Raw genomic sequence first — 7,924 nt, forward strand, 5'->3', positions numbered from 1 at the left:
TGAGGAAGCTGTTAACCCTAGAGTAACAGTGATGCCACTACAGACAAAACATGGACATAATTCACCAACCCAGTCTCATGGCAGTTCGTGAAATAGTCACAAACTTTAATTCATAGAGTCGTGAACATGGACACAAATTTTGTCTTTTGTGCCTGCACCACACATCAGTCCAGTGGGCGGACTGGAGGACCCACCACCATGAAGTATTTTCCTCACTGTCACTGTATTAATGTTTTCTTTTGATCAATCAGCTGTTACTATGGAGACAAAGACAGTCCACTTTGCATTATGCTACAAAACTTGTATTTACTACATATGTGCCATTTACGTTTAATCACTGAATTCATTGGATGACAGGGCTCACAGAAGGGCATTGTGTTGTGTGCAAGTTGGACATAGGCCAATGACTAAATATGAACAACTATACGCAATTATTCATAAACCTCACACTGCAAGGTTTCTGAAACCCACTTATTTAATATTTAAACATAGATGTTTTTTTAGAGCTGCACTAATCAATATTTTTTTTTTATAAATGTACCAGATCAGATAACTAAGTGTAATGTGAAAATGGTCTCTACAAGTGACCAATCCACTGAGAGTTATCTGCCAAGCCTGCAGTTCCCCTCAGCTTTATGGAACAGTTTTTGGCTCATTGTTTTTAGTTTTCCAGCTCTGATTAACAACCCTTTCAGCAACAGCAGGCATCTGTTTTGAGGGATACCCCACCTGTATTTAACCTTCCCAGAAACAAATGACAAGCAGGTAAAGTCCAGGACTAGATGAAGAAGTGGAGCATTTAGCTGCTTTAACTTTTACTTTTCACTCCAGACTTAACTTAAATTGAGCCTTGAAATATAAACATTAAGATATCAAACTTTTAGGTTGGGACCATAAAAAACACCTACAGGCAGGGTTTATAACCATACACAAAGAATAGTGCATTTTTAGGCTTATGTATTAAATCAGAGCTGTAACCTAGACATATCCCAAAAGACTTACAGCCCTTACACACTCATAGGCCACCCACACAGGTGTTTTGACATTTTGCTTGATTACATTCTCTCTGTGTGGCCATGTACAAGTTCACAGACAACCTACACCTTATGTTGGTTCAGGCACGCGTGGTGTTTTTTTCACAGTGACATAGTCTATATTTTGTCCAATCATATATGTCCACAATATATCGCTATCACTGGGCGGCCCATATTTTTGCACTTTGCATACATCAGCAATGAGCTCTGCATCTTCACTGCAACACCACAGCCTGCAACAACTCCTTCCACCTCCATCCTTCTCTTGTATTAGCATTCAGTTGAATATGTTTCTCTGTCTTTTTCCTCATCCAGTGTTGTCTATGTCTGGCTATCTTCAGGGGTGTGTGACCTTATACTGAAACTGTATAATAACTAGAATAAGTTATCGGTAACAGGCAGTGTTTCCATTGGACCAGGATCTTCCTCTCTGATTCTTTTTGGTTCGGATTCATTTTTTAGCATTTGTCCTACGAGTAGTTTTTTCTCGCACACCTGTCCCTCAAGGCTTTTACACAAGACGCACGTATGAATCTGCTGTGAAAAAACAACATTGCAGCAAGAAATTTGAAATGCTAAATCTTCAGCATGTATGAGATACTTTTTTCCTTTTTTTTTGGTTTAATGGTGATGTGCATGGGGCGGAGTTGTATGCGTTAAACCCATCCTCAGGTTTGTGTATGGGACATCAGTACAATAACACGGTATCAATGTTAAGAGCAACAGTGAGTCTAAACCATTTTAAACAAACAGTAATTAGGTTTTCAGAACTCATGTTTGATGAAGACTTTAAGATTTTAATAATCGGAGGAAAACCAGGATGATGTTACACTGACTGAAGCTTAAACATTAAGATGACTCATTGTATTTTGTCTGCATTATGACTCATCATATTTCCTGAACTATGTGACCTACTAGTGTAGTCTTTTCAGCTACTCTAGTAGGACATAAGCATGTTTGTTAAATAGCAGTAGAACGATGTGATAAACCAAATGAAATGTGAAGCATCAAGAAACCTGCCCAATTTTTATTATTATTAAATACATCTGAAATAAAACAGAAAAATAATCATCCAGAGGAAAATTCAAGAAAACAAAACCAAACTTTTAAAATATTCATTCTGGCTGTCCATTTGAGAAACTTCACTTTCACCATGATCACATCTTCCTTCATGGCGATGACATCAGGGGTAAATGACATCATGTGTGTTGAAAAGTGGCTTGTTGCTAAAAGAAGGGTAATGGTGTCAGGGGCAGAGAAGTGACTTCACAGGCTGCTGTCATATTCTGAATAGTTTATGAACAGCCAAGTATAAAGTCAAACTGTCTGTCCTGTGGTTTTTACAGCAGGAAGAAAATGTGTGGAAGAGGCATCTAGACAAATGTAATACTATTTACAGTGTTAATGTAATGTAACCTGTTTCTCTATCCATCTCTGGTGATTACAAGCAGCTGATATTATCATGAAGCCGAGAAATATGTTTTGAGATTTTAAAAAATTGATATACAACTTAGCTACCCAAACCAAAAGTACATCATGTATCTCAGTTCACAGTCAAAAAGAAACTGTATTAAACCCAAGCTGTTCGTATAGATGGTCCTCGTCTTGAATATAATCATGATTATGTTTACACTGTTACAGCAGCATGTGTGGAACTAGCAGCTAATGAGCAACATACATCACATCATGGAGTGCTGCATAACATCACATGCATTAACTGAAGCCTGTAGCATGTGCCAAATACATCAAAACAGAAGAAGTGGTCAAAATATAGTAGCTGGGATGTACCAATCCAGGGGACTGAATGTGTTAAACTGCTGTGTTTTTAAGCTGGCGTAAATTGATATGTGGAAATAGGACAGTGGTGTATCCTGAAGAGTTGATGTGGATTAAACCATATTCATAGGGTTATAATGAAAAACACTATTGAGGGGACAATAAAATAATAATAAATAAACACATTAAACTAATAATTTGATCAGTCTACAACACTACCTAAATCAATAGAGCAAGAACAACTACTTATAAATGCATTAACTAACTTTTTGGTAACACAAGTGGAGCAAGCAGTTGCAGCAGTAACAGATAATCATTAATTCAGAGTTGTGTTTCTGGCCACGTGGTGAATGCAAGTCCAGTATTCACATATCTGGCTTGTTAACTGCTAATTGCTCCATGTTCACCAGCAAGCCGCTAACTATGTCTGTTCGCTGTTTGGTGCTGAGCAGGTAGTGTACAGTCGGTTTATATAGATTTATAAAGTTACTATGAGAGGTTTTTTTTTAAACAGTAAAGACAACTCTTAACTGTTGTGCAGTGAGATGGGAGGAAAATATGCTGAAAGCAGAAATAACACTATGGCTTGTGGTTTAACAATGATGTGCTCTTTCCTATGACAGACCCAGAATCAATCAAATTAGTATATTAATATATACATATGAGTGTTTGCTAATTGACATAAAACTGGAAGTTTGAGTACCACCATAAATATAACATCTTACTTACTTGAGATGGAAAACAGATGTCAACAAAACTAATTTCTTGAAAGTTCAGCACAAAACATACAAAGTAAAACGGACTGACAAATGTTTTGGCTGGACTACTGACCATCCCTGTAATAGAATGGCCACAATTTCACCCATTGACCATCCATGGTCAGCCTTATACTAGGTTTTGATCTAGTGTTGTAGCTGCACATGTGGAAGCTGGTGGCCTTCTCGGTTATTAGAATATTCAAGAATTTAAATACATATTTGAATCTTGACAAGGTTGTGGGGAGTGATCACACATCGAGACAAGGTCAGGGACACACACAAACCCGAATGGAAAACATTTCAATTTCACACTTCGTCTGTCATAAAATATATGTCCCCATCCCCTACACACACACACACACACACACACGCAGACACAAACTCGCAGAAAAGTGTTATCAGTCACTCACCACTGCACTTCTTTCCAGAATATTAGAAGTACAATTGAATGGGATGGGATGATATAACACCTGAGCCAAAACTTTGCTTTCCACTATGGTTTCAAAGGGAATATCACTTATTAAAGGAATTCCTCCACTCCAAAACACAATGTTATGTTTTAGAGACCGTCAATATTTTATACAACAATTCAATAAGCCTTAATGTCCACGAAAATATTTTTGGTGGTGGTGGTAGTGTTGGGGGCGTGAGGCGAGGTGGATGTTCTCTCAGTGCCCAAGACAAATTCCTTTCAAGCGAGACAATACAAGCTAATCTAATCTAAACTGTTCTATGTCACACATTTTAATAAAAACAAGAATAAATATTTTAAGTTTATACTGTTGCGTTACTTTTTTCCTGACTGACGGAATCGAAAGTAAAAATGCGACTTTCGTTCAAACTCAAATCACTACAAAGTCGTTCCAAAATAGTACAAAATAGCACCGGGTATCAATAAAACACACATTTGACTTGTTGATGACACTGAAAATTAGTTTCTATCTGTAACATAATCTTTTAAAATAAAGTTTATCTGAAAAGTGTTACTTTCAACCCGGTTCACCCCTAATAAAAACAATACTTAAAGTAATACAAAAGCGATTCTGTAGAGCAGATACTATACTATAAGAGAAGCCTTTAATCCTGCGTGTTTCCTCTAAAGGCGTTCATGAATTGTGTGTTTGACCTGAGGCTATAAAAGTCTTGACTGCCCTGCTTCATTGTATGGCAGCTTGTGCTGAGAGATTGTGTTGCTGTTTAATTCTTCTGATCTTTTGATCCTGCATAAATTCAAACCGATAGCACACCAAACAGATAGCAGACAGAGGAGATGAGAGGTGGTAATTGCTGTGTGGAAGGCCCTCAGGTTGTGTTCTTATCATCCAATGAGCTACATCACAGGCTCCACTTCCCCTTGTCAATTCGCCTTCTCAGGAAGAGCACCACTAATGAGTCAGAAGGTTTTAGTAAGGAGGTATCGTGGCTGCTAAGTGAAGGCCATAAAACTTCTGTTGCTTTTATTTGTGCTTTGTGCTTCTTGACAATAAGTTTTAAGTTGTACAATAGAAATGCAAAAACTTGTGAAAGGTTCAGTTCAGTGCTGTGAGCATCATAAATCTATCCACCTCTGTTGTACAGACAAAAATTTCTGAGACAATTACAATATCATTAAAACCTGGATAAATCTTGACATCAGTGGAGTAAAATAATGGGGTGGGGGGGAAATGCTGTAGGTGGTCGAGGAACTTCTTTTGAGGTTTAGGTGGTGTCTGTGTATGCGGTGGGCTTCATCCTAAAAAAAGGATGGATGGACGCTAGATATATGTTAATGATCTTTTGTCAATTTGTTAACATGTTTTTTTTCAATGTCCTCGGTGAAATACACAACAAATGCGTCTGTGCAAGTTACTGTAAAGCAACGAGTGTTTATGAAGCCGATGGTCATACCCATATTATTCTTAGCTCATCTAAAGAAAAAACAAATAAAAGGGCCTTTTACAAGGAAAAGATTTGGATTACTTGTTTTTCATCTGTGGAAATTGCAATCTGAAGGAGTTAATGATCAACGTACTGTCTTTTAGTTTTTGGCCTTTAAGTTAATTTGACTTTGTCCAATACATTTTGAAATCCTAAAACTGGGAGACTAAGTATAAAAAAGGGGTTTAATGTGGATGTTCAAATGAAAGCTAAAAGTTTGCACTTTAACCTTATCCTCTGTTTATTCTAAAATGGAATCTGCTGGACTACAGAACCAAAACATAAACAACTTGTCAGTTCCCCTTTGACTTATAAACTGCTCTGTAAAGACCTCTGAAAATTGGCATCACACATGAGCACACACATCATAACCCCCCAACACCTACAGTCTTTAAATACACAAACCACTCTAACACACTTACTGTGTAAGAAGCCCCCCAGACTGTGTGTCCTGCTGCTGGTTGGACCTCCAGGCCTCATCAATATTGTAAACTGGTACTTAGCGGACAAAAGACAGCAAAGACCAGGGCAGAGGACACCTGGGGCCGAGAGGGAGAGCAGCAAGGAGGCAAGAAGAAAGTGGCAAAGATCTGGTGTATGGGACTCTTGTTCATCTGTGTATTAGACTGTGCATGTGTGTGTGTCTTTGAGCAGATGGGTGTTAATGTACAGTAAGTAGGTCTGCAGTGTGTGTTTGAGTGCCTTAGTGTGTATGTGTTTGTATGTGGTCTCCCTGAACAGTTTTACCCATTTTTAAAATTCTGTCAACATGCACAACTTTAATTTAACTTGATTTGTGCAAATATGTGGGTGCACTGTAAACTGTCAGTTGTCAGATTAAAACTTTCCACATATTTCAAACATGAACACTCATGTAGCTTAATTGTGTATTCTTGAGTGTAGCAGAAAATTCAGTTTCAGTTCAATTTCACATAATCAATATATGAATACTTTATTAGTTTGCCAATGGTAAAATATTATGTTACACATTTACATTTTTTCTTTTATTTATTTGTTTGTCCATGCACTGCGGTCAGGTTTTTGTTATCTTAATTTAATCTAGACCCCTATTCAACTTGACCAAAACATTTCGTCTGGCAGAGACATGAAGAAAACCTTATTTAGAAAAAGAAAAGTTAAGAATTTCTCAAAACTTTTAAGATCAATTCGAGTTCAACACACAAATGAAACTTGTGTTAAAACTTTAAGCACTTTACAATAAATGAAATATGTTGCCTAACCATTGTGGTGTAGATAAAATGATCTCATCCCCTTATCTCAGCAAAGAACTTGGTGATAATATGTTTACATAACTGATAGGTTAAAAGGTATTTCAGGTTGGCCTGGCTCCACACACATTCAGTACGTAGTGTGAATATTCCCTTGAACAAGGTGATAAACCCTGAGCTGCGGCAGTGGAGCTGCTCAGTGTCTTCCAGCAGCATGTTGTGGTTGTACTGGGCAGCTCTGAGGTGAGAATATGTTTGATAGTGTGAATACAAGGCAGGCCAAAGCTGAAAGAGAACATGTACAGTACTGTACACTCAGCCAGCCGTCCCTGAAAGTAGAATAAAGAGACGCTGAGTGACAGACAATCAAAGATGTGAGAGGATGTGTTTACTTCTTCTCCTCCTAAACCCTTTCACTCAGCCTGCATGTCCACAGCATTGGCTCAGTTAACAAAATCAATAAGCCTGCGTGTGTGTGAACGTGTCGTGAGGAGTGTATGAGTGTGTGAGGGTGGAGGACGGGGGAGGTGAGTGTATCTGTATGTGTGTGCAGGTGAGCGAGTTGTTCCCAAGGCGGGACGTCCCTTTCCCTCACATCAATTATTGAGGCGTCAGGACACACTGAGAGCTCCAGGGGAGGTCACAGGTCAGGAGACCAGGACTCCGAAGGGCTTTCAGGGGCCTCAGTGTCCCTCACCCCATACGCACACACACACACACACACACACACACACACACACACACACACACACACACACACACACACACACACACACACACACACACACACACACACACACACACACACACACACACGTCTTCCAAAGGAGACTCAATACACTGTGTGCATTAGCTCACTCACACAGAGCTGGGGGTCAACTGATAGAACGTCTTTGAAGGACAGCTGATATTTTCCACAGTTTTCAAAATATTCAAATTTAACATTTCACACACACACACACACAGGCAGTTCTCAGCAGGACAGAGAGGCATCTGAAACAGCCAATTAGGCCATCATAAGAAATGAATACCATAATTAAGGCCATTGTGGAAAAAAAAAAAAAAACACATACTCAAGCTTTTTTAAATTAGTTGTTGTCTATTCATTAATATCAGACAGAGAAGGTGGTCATTTGTTTGCCTTCATCAGGCTGAACACTTTTCCCCAAGACAACTTTATTACACAAGAGAATGTAAAATCGTACTGAGG

The sequence above is a fragment of the Scomber scombrus genome, chromosome 14 (genome assembly GCF_963691925.1).
Source record: "Scomber scombrus chromosome 14, fScoSco1.1, whole genome shotgun sequence".
In the NCBI taxonomy this organism is placed as follows: Eukaryota; Metazoa; Chordata; class Actinopteri; order Scombriformes; family Scombridae; genus Scomber; species Scomber scombrus.